The sequence below is a fragment of the Trichechus manatus genome, unplaced genomic scaffold (assembly GCF_000243295.1).
Source record: "Trichechus manatus latirostris isolate Lorelei unplaced genomic scaffold, TriManLat1.0 scaffold00168, whole genome shotgun sequence".
NCBI classification, from domain to species: Eukaryota; Metazoa; Chordata; class Mammalia; order Sirenia; family Trichechidae; genus Trichechus; species Trichechus manatus.
Window position 1 is genome coordinate 2,158,084 of NW_004444104.1, and position 18,022 is coordinate 2,176,105.

Genomic DNA, 18,022 nt, shown 5'->3' on the forward strand with positions numbered 1-18,022 from the left:
CGTCAGCAGATGCAACATTCAACAAGAGGAAAAGAAACCCTTTTCTTTTTCTACTTGAGGAAGGACTGTCTTCTAACTTATTCATGTCTTCCAGCAGACCACAATCCAAATATTTTCAAAAGCAGCGTACAGTGGCATGAAGTCAATGGTAGCCCTGACGCCCGATTCCCTAACCAAAAGACAAGTGGTGGCTGATTGTGAGTTACAGATTGAATGAGACAAGTCTCATATTCACAGTGAGACATCAGATTGTTGACTCATCCCGGGGAGAGAGCCATCAGTAAAACCCAGAAGCTCCCAAAGATTTTAAACTCTCTCCCCTCATCCTTCTTCCACCACCTCCTACCCACTCTGGGCCCCTATTCATCACCCGGCAACCGTCAGAATCGCTCACCGGGGAGCCCGGGTGGTGCGGAGCCAACTGGGCCCCGCCCCCGTTGCCACGACAACGCACCCGCGCAACCCCGCGCGGCCCCTCCAGACTTTGTGCTTGCCCCGCGCCCCAGGCCGGCGCTACTCTAGCACGGTAGGCACCCGCTGGGGCCGCGGCCACTTTTCAGCCTCCCTTTCCCCAGCTCCCCCCACTAGCTTTCACCCCTGAGCCGCTAGGACGACGTGCAAAGGCTCATCAACCCAGGACTTCATCCACAGCCTGCACGTTTTTCCCCTCTCCAAAGTGAGCGAGAGGCGACAACTGGAAAAGAAAGCAACTCACCTGTTTCAGCATTCCTCCCACTTTAGCAGGGGGGTCTCTGGAGGAGTCGGACCATCCTGCACCGAGTTCAAAGTGGGAAGAAAAGTAGCAAAAATAAATGAGAAATATTTTTCCGAGAGTCAGCTGCAATGAGTCCCTTGGCGCTCCCTCATTTGCACGTCCAAAGGCGAGGAGGCGAGGAGGCTACTTCGTCCATCTAAACTGTCGCCAACCTACGAGGGTGCAGAGTGAGTTCGGAAAGGGCGGTTCAGATGCGACATTCCAAGGCTCCTCCTCAGCAGCGTCTTGCGGTTTCACAAGCCCGCGGGGTTGTGTGATTGTGGTGTTGCTGCGCTGTTTTAAAGGCAGTGGGGTGGAGGGTGGGAGCGGCCGGAGCGACCAGGTCAGATCCTGAATTTCGCAGTCAGGTCGAGTTTCTTGCAGGGTTTTCTCTCATACTTCCTCCCAGCCCCTGGCTGTTGCATATTCATAAGAAGGTGGAGTCGCTTTCCGTCTCCTTTGAATCCTCCCGGGTTGAGGAAGAAGAGGGAAAGAACGGGGTTGGAAGGAAACACTAAGAGGAGAATCGGGTGGGGAAAACAGTGTGACAAAAATAAATAAACATAGGATTCCTATTTCACTATTTCTTACTCCACCCTTAGGCGCGCGCGCGCACACGCACGCGCGCGCGCACACACACACACACACACACACACACACACACACACACACACACACACACACACCATTTCTCAATGCCTGAAATGAGGAAAGGAAATTTCAAGGAGGTCTGGACTAAATCCCTCGGTCCTAATTAGAGTACTAGACATTGGGGAAATTTTTTGCCAAGGTTTTTTGTTTTGTTTTGTTTTTTCCAGTTTTATAACTTTATTTGATGATCAGCTGTTGGTTTTCATCCATATTGACTGCCTGTAGGTTTTGGAAAAAGTGGTGACCAATGTATAGAGTTTGTTGGGCGAATCTTCATCCTCATGACATTTTCTGGACAACCGTTCAGGATACGGTACGGCACATTCCTTACCCTTTGGCCCAGACAGCTTTGCGGAGCCTAGTATATCAACGCACACATCTGGCGTTTCCGTCTCGTTCACAGCAAACTTCCGCATCTCCTTGAGCGCACGCTTCTTGAAGCCCACTCCGTGGGTGCGCTGGTGAACGTGGATGGTGTCCTCTCTGGTCAGCATTTGTTGATAGCAGAACGGCCCTTCTTCTCACCACCTTTCTTTGCAGGAGCCATTGTGCTGGAACCTGGCGTAAAGGAAGAGTGCAAAGGATTGTTTTGCTAGGGGTTTTAACCACGATTTGAACTACACACTCCTCATACACAAAGAGCTAGCTACAAATTGACCTACGAAGACCTTGCTAATTGCCCCTGTCCTATTGAATTCCATCATAATTGATTAACCATTTGCTTTTTCATGTTATACAACCTCCACATAGCCAGGTTTTCTGATTCATAAACAATCACGTTGCTACATGGAACCCATTTTCTGAAAATAAAAACAGACAGTGTAAGAAAAAATGGCAGGTCTAAGTTCACAAAGGTGACAAGGGCAGTCTGACTGAGATGCATCAAAAGCCATTTGAACTGAGATATCTCCCCCAGTAATAAGTTGTTCTCCAGAATGATTTCCCTTTCCTCCCTGAAATGTCCATCATTAGAATCATCAATAAGTTATATCACGGGATTTGCATTCAGTCAGTCACTTAAGCTCCATTTGTGGTAACCTAAAAACCAGGTGCTATTGAGTTGACTCGGACTCACAGTGACCCCATGTGTGTCAAAGTAGAACTGTGCTCCATAGGGTTTTCAGGGGCTGATTTTTTGGAAGTAGATCACCAGGCATTTCTTCTGAGGTGCCTCTGGGTGGACTCAAACCTCCAACTTTTTGGTTAGCAACTGAGCACATTAACTCCTGTCTAAGAAGGGTGAATTGATGGGGTCCAAAGATTTTTCTGTCCAACACTATATCCACAAACAACCTGCCATGATGCTTTCACCACTAGATTTACTCCTCTGTGCTAAATTCTAGAGAAGATTCCTGCTGAGTTATAATTTGTTACTTGAAAGAGGTAACTCATTACTCCTCAATAATCACAGGTGATTAGACTTTCTAGAAAACCACTCCTTTCACAAATCCACAAACACGCATTGGTCTCCCAACTGCTTGGGGCCAGAAACTGTGGATATCGGGGATTCAACTGACAACAAAACAATGAGGTCCCAGTCCTCAGGGAGTTTACATCTAGTGCAGTGATGGACAACAAGCAAACAAACAAACATGCCAGCTAGTGATCACTGCTAAAAAAGAAAATAGAGTCATTTCAGAAAGGCAGTACTTGAAGCCTAGAGAAAGTAGAGGTGCCATGACTTCTCTAATGGAACCAGCCAAAGACTTAAGAAAAAAAATATATAATTTTTTTCACCCGGATAGTTTGTACCTAAAGCTTTCCATGACATTGGTTTCATTCCCCACAATCCTCAGCACACTCCCCATTTCCGTCCTAGTTTCCCTGTTTCCTTTCGTCCTTATTTTCTACCCCTTCCTGCCTTCTCATCTTTGCTTTTAGGCAAATGTTGCCCTTTTGATCTTGTATGATTGATTATTCTAAGGAGCATGTTCCTCTCGGGTATTATTGTTCATTTTATGGGCCTGTCTATTGTGTGGCTGGAAGGTGGTCTCCAGGAATGGTTTCAGTTTCAGTTCAGAAGGGTGTCTTAGGGCCATAGTCTCAGGGGTTCCTCCAGTCTGTCAGACCAGTAAGTCTGGTCTGTTTTGTGAATTTGACTTTTTGTTCTACAATTTTCTCCCACTCTATCTGAGACCCTCTATTGTGATCCCAGTCACAGTAGTGGTACCATCTAGTTCTTCTGGTCTCAGGTTGTGTAAGCTCTGGTTCATGTTGTCCATTAGTCCTCTGGACTATTGCTCCCTCGTGTCTTTGGTGTATATATATATATATTTTTTTTTTAATTAAAATATTCTATTGCATTTTCAATGAAAGTTTACACAGCAAATTAGGTTCCCGTTTAACAATTTCTACATACTTTGTTCAGTGACATTGGTTACGTTTTTCACAGCTTGTCAATTTTCTCATTTCTGTTCTGGTTGTTCCTCTTCCAGTAATGTGGTTTCTCTGCCCCTTGCCTTCTCGTCTCTGCTTTTGAGTAAATGCTTACTGTTTGTTTTCATATAGATGATTTTTTTTAAAGAAGCACAGTACTCATGGATGATACTGTTTATTTTATGAGCCAATCTGTTATTTAGCTAAAAGATGACATCATGGAATAGTTTTGGTTCAAGGTTTGAAGAGTATCTCAGGGTGATAGTCTCGAGAAGTCCTCTAGTGTCAAGTGGTCCAGTAAATCTGGACGTTTTAAGAATTCAGGTTCTGTTCCACATTTTGTTCCCATTCTACCAGGCTCCCTCTACTGTGTTGCTGATCAGAACAGTCAGTAGTGGTAGCTGGACTACATTGGTCTGGGCTATATTTTTCATTGTTTCAAGAGTGGGGCAGAGGAGGCTATAGCAGTGGTTCCACATGGAGGCCCAGGGGGTGGGACATTGTGGCCAATGGTCAGCGCTCAGGCTGATGTCAGGTTGAGCCAGGTGGCAGTGTCAGCCTTGCCAGGCAAGACTCCTCATCTCTGAGTCAGGTTTTCCAGTTGTCAACATGGGTAGTAAGGCCCACCTCAAGGCTGCTAAGACTATTACAGGAGATAAGGTACAGAAAGTACATGGCTGGCTGTTAAAATCATTTCACACTGAGACCACCGGGCATTCTGGTGGCAACTCTGCGGCAGTATATCCTTTGAGAGTATTGCTTGTTCGATGATAAGGACTAAATTTGCTTTCTAATCCTTACTACTCATACTTCATTTTTTCTCTGTAAGAAGATGTATGAGGGTATGAAGAAAAAAACAGAACAAAACAAAAAAACCAGTTGCAGGCATGACTCCAGCTCATGGCGACACCATGTGTGTCATAGTAGAACTGTGCTCCATAGAGTTTTCAATGGCTGATATTTTCAGAAGTAGATCGCCAGGCTTTTCTTCCAAGGGGCTGCTAGGTGGACTCAAACCTCCAACCTTTCAGTTAGCAGTCGAGCGCATTAATCATTTACACCATGCAGGGACTCCTATGAGGGTATGAGGTAAGGTTAATACTTACTGAGGCTCACTATATATATCATCTCATTGTGATTGCTACTATTGAACCCACTGTAGAGATTCAAAAGAGGATCAGAGAGGCTGATTTACTTGCCTAACAGCATTCAGTATATTACATGGTGGAACCCATTGCCATCAAGTCAAATTCCAACTCATAGAGATCCTACAGGACAGAGTAGAACTGCCCCATAGGGTTTCCAAGGCTGCAATCTTTACAGAAGCAGACTGCCACATCTTTCTCCCATGGGGCAGCTCATGGGTCCAAACCACTGACCTTTCAGTTAGCAGCTGAGTGCTTAACCACTGTGCCACAAGGCTCCTTACATGATGGAAGTGAGGTTCAAATGCCTCTCTCCGAAGTCCCGCTATTTGCTATACTCCCTGCCTCCTTCAGGGCAGGGACTACCTTTAGCAGCAACAAACTACTTTGTAGCTAGAAGCAGATGGAGAAGCTTCCTGTAGTTTTCTGACTCTTTAATAATAAAATGATAATAAGTACATTATTATCTACTTCCAAAAAATCAGCTGATGAAAACACTATGGATAACAGCGATCCAATTCCCTTGTGCACGGGGTCACCATGAGTTGGAGGCCGACTAGACAGCAGTTAATGGCACAGCAAAGTACATTATTATTCCTTTATACAAAAATAGAGCAGCCCTGGTGGCATAATGGATAAGTGCTGGGCTGCTAACCCAAAGGCTGGCTGTTTGAACCCACCCAGTGGCTCAGCAGGAGAAAGACCTGATGACCTGCTCCCGTAAAGATTATATAACCTAGAAAACCCTATGGGACAGTTCTACTCTGTTACATGGGGACAATATGAGTAGAAAACAGCTCGACAGCACCCAACAACAACATACAAAAATAGAGGGGGTTATGTCTTCTAGCTCCTGGGACCCAGTGTGTCTGCAGGTCACAGCCATGTACTCACAGAGAGGAGAAGCGCTGGCCCTGGTGCAGCCTGCCTCCCTGCATGGCCTCTCCAGCATGCATGGGCAGAGACACACCCACTGGGAGCTGAGCCAGGGCCGCCCTCTGGGCAGCGGGGATCAGAGCTGGGAGGAACTCCCCGCCGTCCACCCTGGCAAACTGCCTCTCAGATGGCTGTGGTCAGTCCTCTGGCAGGCTTCACTGAAGGCTGCATCCCGCACGGCAACTCCACCCAGTGTCGGACCATGGATATCTTTATGCCAGACACTGTGAGTTTCCAGTGGCCAGAAACAGTTCTTCCTGAATGAAGGCCCAAGAGGGGCAAGCATCAGAATATTCCAAGGTTCTGAGGCAGTGTTCAGAGCAGTCCCTCTGATATGGAATACTGCTTTCAAATGAGCAACGACAGCTGGGCATCAGATGCATGGGGAGTGGAAAAAATGAAGTCAATGGTCAATGAGAAGAAGGGCAAAGAAGAGTTTGGAGGGTGAAAGTGTCCACAGTAAGGGCTGTGCTTAAATAAATTTGTGTAGATCAAGGAATAAACTTCTTTAAGGTTGCCTTAAGGAGCCTGGTGGTGCAGTGGTTAATCCGAGGGAGAAGGATGTGGCAGTCTGCTTCCATAAAGATTACAGCCTTGGAAACTCTGTGTGGCAGTTCTACTCTGTCCTATAGGCTCTCTGTGTGTCACAGTCACAGCAATGGGTGTGGGTTTGGTTTTTGGTAAGGTTCAAGTTTGAGGAACAATTTATTCGCTTCCTTCTTTTTTAGATTTGAATGCCACGTCTGTGGTTTGGTTCGCTTCTATAAGGATCCATACTAAGTTCTATGGGGAGATGCTATTTAAATTGTATTATTTTCTGCTATACAAATTGGAATCCAGTTTTACTTGAAAATTTTAGAAATGCTAATATTAGTTGTCAGCATGTTTTTATAAATATGCTTGTAGTTTTGTTTAAATTATACCTTGGTCCAGAAAGAATTTTAGGTGGCATTTACAAATACATACAATATGAAAAAAAGAAAATTAAAAAATAGGCAGATGAAGAAAATAAGATACAGGGGGAAATGAGAATAAGAAAAATGAACAGAAATTCACATATTTATATCTGTTTATATCAAGACCCTTTTAGAACTAACTATAAAAGTGGTATTAGAAAACCATGTAAAAATGAATCTTTAGCACACTTAAAATAAAAAGACATGGTATATTTTATAAAAATATATAACACTTTTAGAGGGGAGGATGGACTTGTGATGAGGCAGGGAAACCTAGAAGTTTCCAGGGAACAAACAATTATAATTATTTCTTACGCTGGACGTATTTGTTTTGCATGCTTTCTGAAGATTGAACGTGTTTTGTTTCACTACAATAGAAGAAAAAGTTTATCTATATGTGTGTATATGGTTCTGTTTTTCCTTCATGCTCTGGTCACTTCTGAAGAGTTAATAAAATACATGAATAGGCCCTGTATAAGTAAATCATTACTGAAGGAGAAAAACAAAGTAAGAGATCTTGCATTATCTGACCTCAGAACCTAATATACAGCTACAGTAGTCAAAACATCCTGGTACTGGTACAATGACAGACACATTGACCAATGGAACAGAATTGAGAGCCTAAATGTTAATCTATCCCCCTACGGTCACCTGTTCTTTAACAAAGGCTCAAAGTCCTTAAAGGGAAAAAGACAGTCTTTTTAACAAACAGCCAAAAAACATGAAAAACAAAAAACCCGTCGCTGTCCAGTCAATTCCGACTCATAGTGACCCTGTATGACAGAGTAGAACTGCCGCATAGGGTTTCCAAAGAGTGGCTGGTGGATTTGAACTGCCAACCTTTTGATTACCAGCCATAGCTATTAACAACTTTGCCACCAGGGCACAGTGCTGGCAAAATTGGATGTCCATCTGCAAAAAAATGAAACAGGACTCATATCTCACACCAAACACAAGAAGTGATTCAAAATGGATCAAAGACCTAAATATAAAACCAAAAACTATAAAGATCATGGAAGGAAAAAAAGAAACAATCTTTGACGGTTACGAGGGATGGGAGGGGTGGGGAGGGAAATACACTAAGTAGCCAATAGATAAGTGGTAACTATGGTGAAGGGTAAGACAGTATACACAATACTGGGGAAGCCAGCACAACTTGACCAAGGCAAGGTCATGGAAGCTTCATAGACATAGCCAAACTCCCTGAGGGACCGAATTACTGGCTGAGGGCTGGGGACCATGGTTTTGGGGAACATCTAGCTCAACTGGCATAAGATAGTTTATAAAGAAAATGTTCTACATCTTACCCTGGTGAGTAGCGACTGGGGTCTTAAAAGCTTGTGAGCTGCCATCTAAGATACTCCACTGGTCTCACCCCATTTGGAGCAAGAGAGAATGAAGAAAACCAAAGACACAAGGGAAAGATTAGTCCAAATGACTAATGGACTACAACTACCACAGCCTCCACCAGACTGAGTGCAGCATAACTAGACGGTGCCCGGCTACCACCACTGATTGCTCTGACAGGGATCACAATAGAGTGTCCTGGACAGAGTGGGAGAAAAATATAGAACAAAATTCAAACTCACAAAAAAAGACCATACTTACTGGTCTGACAGAGACTGCTGAAACCCAGAGAGTATGGTCCCCCAGACACACTTTTAACCAGTACTGAAGTCATTCCTGAAGTTCACCCTCCAGCCAAAGATTAGACAGGCCTATAAAACAAACAATAACATGCATAGTTCAACCATGTATATGAAACTAAATGGACACACCAACCCAAAAGCAAAGACAAGAAGGCAGGAAGGGACAGGAAAGCTGGATAAATGGAAATGGGGAACCCAAGATCGAGAAGGGGAGAGTGTTATCACATTGCAGGGTTGGTAACCAATGTCACAAAACAATACGTGTATTAATTGTTTAATGAGAAACTAATTTTCTCTGTAAACTTTCACCTAAAGCACAATAAAAAAATGTGGTACATACATGTAATGGAATATTAATCAGTCATAAAGAAGAAGGAAGTCCCTGTATAGGCCACAAGATGGTTGAACCTTGAAAACATTATGCTGAACAAAATAAGTCAGTTACAAAATGACAAATACTGTAACATCCCACTTACGTAAAAAAGGTAAATATATAGAGACCAAAGTTTATTAGTGGTTACCAGGGGAGGAAGGGAGGGGGAAAAAGGGCAGTTATTGATTAGGGGCCACTGAGCTTCTAAGGTGATAGAAAAATTCAGAAACAGATAGTGGTGATGATTTCACAACACAATGAATGTAATTCATGTCACTGAATTATACACATAAAAAATGTTGAAATGACAATGTTTTCTTATATATGTTTTTATCACACACACACAAACGCGTAGGAATAGATAACACAAAAAGTCAACACTAATCTGAACTATGAACTTTAGTTAGCAGTAGTGTATCAGTTCATCAAGTGTAACAAATGTACCACAGAAATGCAAGATGTTAATAGGAGAAATAATATACGGGAGGAAGGGGCATATCGGAAATTTCTGTGTTGCTGCACAATTTTTCTGTAAACCTAGAAGTTCCCTAAAAAATAAAGTCTATTAAAAAATACATTAATAAAATCATTTCAGATAACCAAGAATAAACAAGTAGCTAATGTCCTCTTAGTGTTAGTCCTAATATAGTATTCTCCATCCTATGAGCCCTCAATAAATACTGTTAGCTGACTTTTTGACTAATCTTTTATTATGGATTGAATTCTGCCCCCCCTAAAATATGTACCTGTGAGTGCAACACAATATAATATAATAAAATGTAATTACTTCACATGTAATGCAATTATTTTCCACAATGCAATCTAACACAAGGTAATCAATCAATCAGTTGAGGTCATACCAGTTGTCTTAGTCAACTATTGCTGCTATAACAGAAATACCACAAGTGGATGGCTTTAACAAAGAGAATTTTATTCTCTCACAGTCCAGTAGGCTACAAGTCCAAATTCAGGGTGTCAGCTCCAAGGGAATGCTTTCTCTGTCGGCTCTGGAGGAAGGTCCGTGTCACTAATCTTCCCTTGGTCTGGGAGCATCTCAGCCCAGGAACCTCAGGTCCAAAGGATGCGCTCTGCTCCCAGGACTGCTTTCTTGGTGGTGTGAGGTTCCCATGTGTCTCTGCTTGCTTCTCTCTTTTATATTTCAAAAGAGACTGGCTTAAGACACTATCCAATGTTGTATACCTCATCAGTATAACTAATCCGTCTTATTAGATCATAGTGACTGAATTTACAACACATAAGGAAATCACATCAGATTACACAATGGTACACAATCATACAATACTGGGAATTATGGCCCAACCAAATTGATACACACATTTTTTGAGGGACACAATTCAATCTATGACATTCCACCCTTTGGCCCCCCAAAAATCACATCCTTGCAACATGCAGAACATATTCATCCCATATCATAGCAAAAGTCTTAACTCCAAATCCAAAATCCAAAAATTCCTCTTCATCTGTGAAATCTAGAATACAAGTTATATGCTTCCAAAGATACAATGGCAGAACAAGCACAAGCTAGACATTTCCATTACAAATGGGAAAAACTGGAGGAAAAGAAAGGATAACAGGCACCAAGCAAGTCAGCAGAACACATTACATTAGCCTTCAAGGCTTTGAAAATATTCTTTTGTTCTCCTAGACAATGTAGACAGTGGAGCTGCCCTCCAGACTCTAGGTGTTGGCCACAGTCTCTGGATTCTGAGTGGAGGTCCCTCAGCCCTGGGCTTTAGCTCTACCTTCCAGGCCCACTGGGACGGCAACTCTGCTCCCTTGGCTTCAGGTGCACCATTCTTCTAGTCCGTCGAAGTGACAACTCCACCCCTAGAAACACCATGGCTCCACCCTTTGAAACCCCTGAGGTCATGGCCATACCTTTTGAGACTGAGGCAGCTCGGCTTTTTGTGTTCCTTGTCTCTTCAATTTCTGCTTCCTGTGGCCTCTTAACCCTCGGGCCTCATGCCTGCATCTGCCCTGCTGGGGCAAGTGTTCCAAAGCTCTGTAGCTCCACTGATTAAGTGTCTGGAGGCACCCCACTCCACCAGGAAGCCTCCTGCGCACAGACACTCAACTGTCTTGCTCTGTAGGTTGGCAAGCCTAGCTCCACCAACAAGTGCCCAGAGGCACCCCACTCTGCCAGGAAGCCTCCTGCATACAGGCACTCAGCTCTCTTGCTCCATAGGTCAGCTGCAGCACCATCTAGCGCCGGACTCCTGATTCTTCTGCTGCTGGTTCTCTGCTGCTGCCACTTCTCTGCTCCTGCTGGTCCTCTGCCTCTGCCTGTCCTCTGCTGCTGCCATTTCTCTGCTGCTTCTGGTCCTCTGCTGCTGCCAGTCCTCTATCCATTCACAGTTTCAAAACTGCTTCCACATTTTAGGTATGTTAGAGCAGCACTCCACTCCTGGTACCAAATATCTTAGGCTGGGTTCTCTAGACTAGCAAAACCAGTAAAGTGTATAAATATATTACAGAGATGTTTAAATCAAGGAAACAGCTCACGAAATTGTAGAGACTAGAACGTCTCAAGTCTGTGGATCAGAGTAGAGGCCTCTCCCAATTCACGCAGCCGCAGAAGCTGGAGAGCCCAAGATCGGCAGGTCGGAGATCAGGGCTCCCACTTACAGGCTGTCAAGGTTGACAAATTCCAAGACTGGCAGGCAAGACCACATGGTTTCTCCTGATTCAGGTAACTGCAGGGACTGGCGAACCCAAGATCGGCAGGTCAGCAAGCAGGGCTCCACTCAGAGGCTGTGAAGATTGACGAATCCCAAGTTCGGCAGATAAGCTGACATCTCAAGTCCTAAAAACCAGAGGTGAGACAACAGGATGCAGCCACAGGATCCAGAGTGAGCAAAAGGCCAGAACGTCTCCTTATATTCGGATGCAGGCAACACCCACAAGGAAACTCCCTTTCATCTGATTGGCTACTCACAGCATATTCAATCATAGGAGGGATCACATATAAACACTAAGAATCACGGCTCGGCCAAGCCGACACACATTCTTAACCATCACACCAGTGTAAGGTGGATCCTAAACGTAATTACTTCTGAGCATCATCTACAAGCCAAGGAACCAAGAAATGCCTGGGACTACTGACAAGGAAGAAACGGATACAGACGAGACACTGATTTGGACTTTTAGCCTCCAAAACTGTGAGTAAATAAATGTTTGTTCTTTAAAGCCACTCAGTTGTGGTATTTCTGTTACAGCAGCACTAGGTAACTAAGTCACCTTTCTTCTTCCTCTGTTTATTACTGCGAATAACTTTTAGAAGTGTCTCCTGGGGGCTTATTTCCCCCATCTCATTTCAGGGTCAACTTTTTTAGTGCATTAAGAAACATTTCTGACTTTGGCCTTAAATCTGTCTGTGGTAGCATTTAGACAGTGCTTTGCAATTTAACATGGACCTGCACACAAAGGGGGTCCTCGGGTGGCACAAACTGTTAAGCGCTTGACTAATAGTCAAAAGACTGGCGGTTCAAACCGACCCGGAGGCACCTTGGAAACTGTCCTGGAGATTTGCTTCTGAAAGCTCAAAGCCTTAACAACTCTATGGAGCAATTGTACTCTGCACTCATGAGGTCACTGTGAGTCAGAATTGACTCGACGGCAACTAACCACAACAACAAGTACACAAAGGATTGGGAAGAGACTGAATGGAAAAAGAAGGAGAAGAAAAGCCTGGTCTTGACAAAGTGGCAGCATGTGGCCCAGTTCCCCTGGCTGGGCATGCCTGGGACCCCAGGAGAGAGGACTGATAATTCTGTCACACTCCCAAAGATATCAAGTACTGTTCAAGCAAATGGTTCACAAAGTTTGGTTGAACACTAATGAGGCCTCTTACTAGCATGCAATAAACATAATAAAATATTTCTTCATCTGTCAGTAATCTTGAATCTTGTTATGGTCATACTACCGCATTAGATCTTGCCATCTATAAGATTTGACTCTACTTGACTCTTTTCTTAGCTGCTGTGACTGTTAGGTATATAATTGTGTCTTCCAAAAATATGCATTGAAATCTTAACCCCTGTACCTGTAAATAAGACCGTGTTTGGAAATAGAGATTGTTCTTCATTATGTTAATGAGATTATGCAGGAGTAAGGTAGATCCTAAACCTAATCCCTTCCAAATGGTGTCTTATAAAAAGAGGAGTATAGACACAGAGACACAGGGGAAGACAGATGCCATGTGAGGACCCACCTACAAGCAAAGTAACACCAAGGGTCACTGGCAGACACCAGAAACTAGGAGAGAGGCCCACAGAAGGGATCGACACAGCCAAGACCCTGATTTGAAATTTAGCCTCTAGAACTGTAAGAAAATAAATTTACATTCCTTAAAGCCACCCACTTATAGTATTTCAGTTACGGGAGCACTAGGAAACTAAGGCCATAACCCTCTACAGTTAATTAATTTGGATGAAAATGTCTTCTGCATTTGATATACACAAAAAATCTGCATGTGTCTCTTCCCTGGATTCTCCAGTTAAGACACAAGTATTATTAGGCCAATTGTGTGGGAAGTATATAGACAAAAATACATACTTTAAAATCTCTCTAAACTTACAAATTTAATATTATTCCCATGAGTTGCTCCTAGTGCATTATTGAGTCTTGATTTAAATAAAAGAGAATCTAGGTAGAGTAACAAACACTCTCTCATCTCTACTGCACTAAATGCTTCTGATCAAGCAAGCATTTTGCTTTGGGACTCCAATTAAAACCACTTCCTGTCATTTTCATTATGTCCCCAGAGAAATAAACACATAATCAAAACTGACAAGATCCAACAGTATTATTAACCATCAATGTCAGATTTGATTATCATAACCCAGCAGCTCCTAATGGTGTGCCGCTATGTACAAATGCCTCCTGGTTAACAATCTACCAGGCAAATATGGAGGGAAGACAAATGAGGTTGCTTTTTGAGGTTTTTGTAAATCCTTAAATTTGTAAATCTACCCCTTAGTAAGCCCTTATCAATACCATACCGGTTGCCATCCAGTTGCTTCCAACTCATGGTGACCCCATATATGTCAGAGTATAACTGCACCACACAGGGTTTTACTGGCTGTGATCTTTTGAAAGCAGACCAAGCCTTTCTTCCTAGGCACCTCTGGGTAGACTTGAACCGCCAACCTTTTGGTTGGTAGCTGAGTGCTTAACTGTTTGTGCCACCTTATTAGTAAACTCTTAAGAATTGTTATTCGGATTTCCCCCAAAAGCAATACTTGTGGCAAACCGTGCTCATAGTTCTGTTGATATTGACAAAATGGTAATAAATTGTTCTCCTCATTTTGACTTTTGATCATTGGTTCATTCAACCAATATTTATTGAGTAGCCACGTATGATGCAAGATGGTAGGCATTAGGGAGTTTTTAAAAAAGCGGTTGAATATAATCTCCGTCCAGAAGGACATTAAAATGCAGTAAGAATGTAACACATAAATGTAAATCTAGTTTCTGTAAATCAAATTGTTGTTTAAATGTGGCTTTAAAAGACATAATTTAAGGAATACTGTGGCAAATTCTTTTAGAGTAAAGAATCCAATTGCAATATGAATAGTAGTCTTAATTTGTGGATTGGAATTTTGGTATCAACAAAAATATTCTTAGAGCTGAGAGGTCACTGAGAAATAGTTAGAGTAGATTCCTTCCTGAAAGATTTCGTAGATGATATAAGTGGTGAGAAGGGTGTTGAAGATGGCGAGTGACTTGGACAAGAAAACTGGAAAGGGAGGGTGTGAGGAGGCTGGGGATGAAGAATGCGAGCCATCCTGAAGAGGAGGGAGAGGTGAGGTGCCAGGTTAGAGAGAGCTCTCGAATTGAAGGCAGAGAGGTATAGAGCTAGGAAGATTTGATGCCACTGTCCTATGAGTCAGAATCTACTCGACAGCAACGAGTTTGTTTTTGTTTTTGTTTTTTTCAGTCCCCCTTAAGGAGCCGGTGGTATAGTAAAAAAAGGTCAACAGTTCGAATCCACTAGCCACTCCTTGGAAACCCTATGGGGCAGTTCTACTCTGTTCTATAAGGTCGCTATGAGTTGGAATCAACTCAGTGGCAAAGGGTTTGGTTTTGGTTTGGACCTTGGCGGCTGTGTGGTGGAAAACAGTAAAAGAAGCTAAACTGTAGGCAATCCAGGAATTGAGAACTGAGGGCTAAGGCCATGGCAGGGGAAATGTATAAGGCAGATTTAAGGAATATTTGAGAGAAAAAATAAGTCAGACTCAGAAGTAGACTGACATGGAAGATAATGAAGAGGTGTCTAAGTACAATGCCAGTCTTCTCTGTGTGTTGCTCAACGCAACACTTACATCTGTCCCAATCTGTTAATTCTTTGAGTATCACAAAGGTAAGCAAGCTTCTCACCTTTTTTTAATCATACTGAAAACGTAGGGACTCTTGAGAGCAACAGTTTAGCCTCCAATCGTAGAACAGTAGCCTTTCCAGATAAGATTCTTAACACTGCTAGGAACAGCCTCCAGTTGACCCAGCAACTACTTGCCCTTTAACCACAAAGAAAAGAGGAAATCTTTCATTGAGCACCTTCTACATATTGGCATCATCACCTTTGTTCAGCTCTCAATGCAAATATTTCAGTGATATGTCATCACTATATGTATCACTGTATAAATACGTATCAGAGAGACACAGCACTGTATAATGGGCATTCCTGTTTTTCTTGTCCTGATATACTGACATGTGTATTTTTGTTCACCATCCTTCATTCACTCATTTGATTAATCATTCAGCACAAGCCATGTGCCAGACTCTGTGCCAGGTACCAAACCCAAACCAAACCTGTTGTCATCGAGTCAATTTCAACTAATAGCGACCCTACAGGACAGAGTAGAACTGCCCTGTAGGGTTTACAAGGCTGTAATCTTTATGGAAGCAGATTGCCATGTCTTCCTCCTGCAGAGCGGCTGGTGGGTTAGAAACAAGGGGTAGGAAGCAACATGGTTCCTGCCCTCAAGGGATTCACAGTCCGTTGGTGGAGGCAGACTGGGAAAATAATAGTATCGCTGAATCGTAAGGTCAAAGAATCAGTTCTTTCTGGAAGCCTCCTTAGATCTGGACTTTTTATATTTCAAATGTGTTAATGTCTTTCTTGGTATTTGATGGGAACTTTGAAGAGTCTTTCAATTGTGTACACAATATTATACAAAGTTAAGCTTATGCCCTCAGGCTATCTCGCTCTTAAATGTCAAGCTAATATACAATTTAGAAACATATGCTCTAGAAATTTTTTGTTTTTTCTTTTTTGAAACCCAGTTGAGCTGTAAACACTAAGAACCCAGGACTCTAGAAGAGGTCTGTTCTTATGAACTGATCATGCACACGCATGCGTGTGTGTGTGTGTGTGTGTGTGTCTGTCCATCCATCCTTTTGGTTTTCTGAACCAAAGCTGAAGCTGCTTAGATTCTGTAATAAACACTAAACCCCCTGCCCCAGAATGTATAAGGTAAAGCCATAGTCCATGATGGCTAACTATTCTTAAAAGCATACAAGCGTTTTTACTTAAGATATTTGAGTGGACATAAAAAATATCAGCGGCAGCTCTGGTGAGGAAAATCCCAGGTTTATCTATAGACCTCCCAGTCTGGTGTCAGCAACTGATTTACTTCAGCTTCTGAAAACGGATAACCACTTTGAAGTTTGCGATTTCAGCTCAGGGATGCTGGAAGTTCCTTGGCTCCCCTGAAAGGAGAAAGCACTTTAAAGCTTTCTGCCAGAGTGCTGTTATAATTACCCTGAGACCTTTCCTAAAAGGCAGAAGAGCTGGAGAGGCTTTTCCTTCTGTGGCTGATGAACATACGAGAGCCTCCCTTTGGAAACTGATAAATCACACCTTAGAAATCTGCTCTCCAGTCTTGACAGGAAGCTCCCTTGATATTTCACAAGCACAGAAGGGCGCATATTCAGAAAAGAAGTGTTTTTGACCCGAATAAAGACAAAGCAAGGAAAATATAAAATTAAATACATTCTTTTACACCTTTTAAATAGCCATCTTGATGCTTTAATCCATTAAACTGTGCGTCTCCAGCCTCGTGGCCTGAGCACTTGCTGTTTGTGCCTCTGGAACTCTTCCCCTACGTATTGATCCTCTCACTTCCACCAGGTCTCTTCCCAACAGTCACCCTTTCAGGGAGGATTTCTCTACTACCCGATGTAATATGGTAACACACATGATCTCACACACATCACACATTCTCTCACACCCACACACACACCACATACACACACATTACCACACACACCACTCACACTCTCACACACTCACATATACCACACATGCACCCACTCTCACACACCACACAGGTCACCACACACGCACTATACACATCACCACACATACAAAACATGTATACACTGTTACACATGCCAACACACTACACGTGCACACACACCACACATATCACCGTGCACACTATACACATTACCACACACACAGCACACAAGCACATTGCACGTGCACACACTGTCACATACATACCACACATGCTATACACACACCACACATACACTCTCACACATACACATACACACTGCACACGTACACTTTCTCACATACCACATGCACACGTACTTTCTCACACACACTATACACACATCACACACAATATATATATTTATATTTTCTATCTCATAGTGTATATAGTTTGTTCATTGTCTCTCCTCTTCCACTAGAATGAAGGCACTAAAAGACAAACTAATTTTGTCAGTTTTGTTCTCTGTTATATCCTCAGTGACTGTTACATGCCTGGCACTTAATAAATGCTCGAAAGAAAATTATTGAATAAATTGTGCATTTCAAAATGTAGGACTTGCTTTTCAATACTCATCTATTTATGCAAAGGAAGATAATATGTGTCCCCATGAATTTAGAGGGTGTTCAGAAAGTAAGACATTGAGCAGATATCAGAGGTGTGCTTTTATTTTCTAGCCATACTAACTAGTTTTTAAAAAAAATACATATGAGGAGTTCTGGCAAAATGGCGCTCTAGGCAGACGCACCACGCCGTGCCTCCACAGCAAAGATCCAAAACATTAAGCCAAACAGAGAATACAACAATCCTGAAACCCTAAAACATCAAATGAAGAGATAAAGAACTCAGCCAAGCACCAAATGGAGTGAGAAACTGACAGAG

The 18,022-nt window shown here is 42.8% G+C and overlaps 1 pseudogene; it reads right to left on the reverse strand.

Moving 5' to 3' along the window:
• Positions 1–1,582: 1,582 nt before the first annotated feature.
• Positions 1,583–1,952, reverse strand: LOC101348898 (60S ribosomal protein L31 pseudogene; annotated as a pseudogene).
• Positions 1,953–18,022: the final 16,070 nt, after the last annotated feature.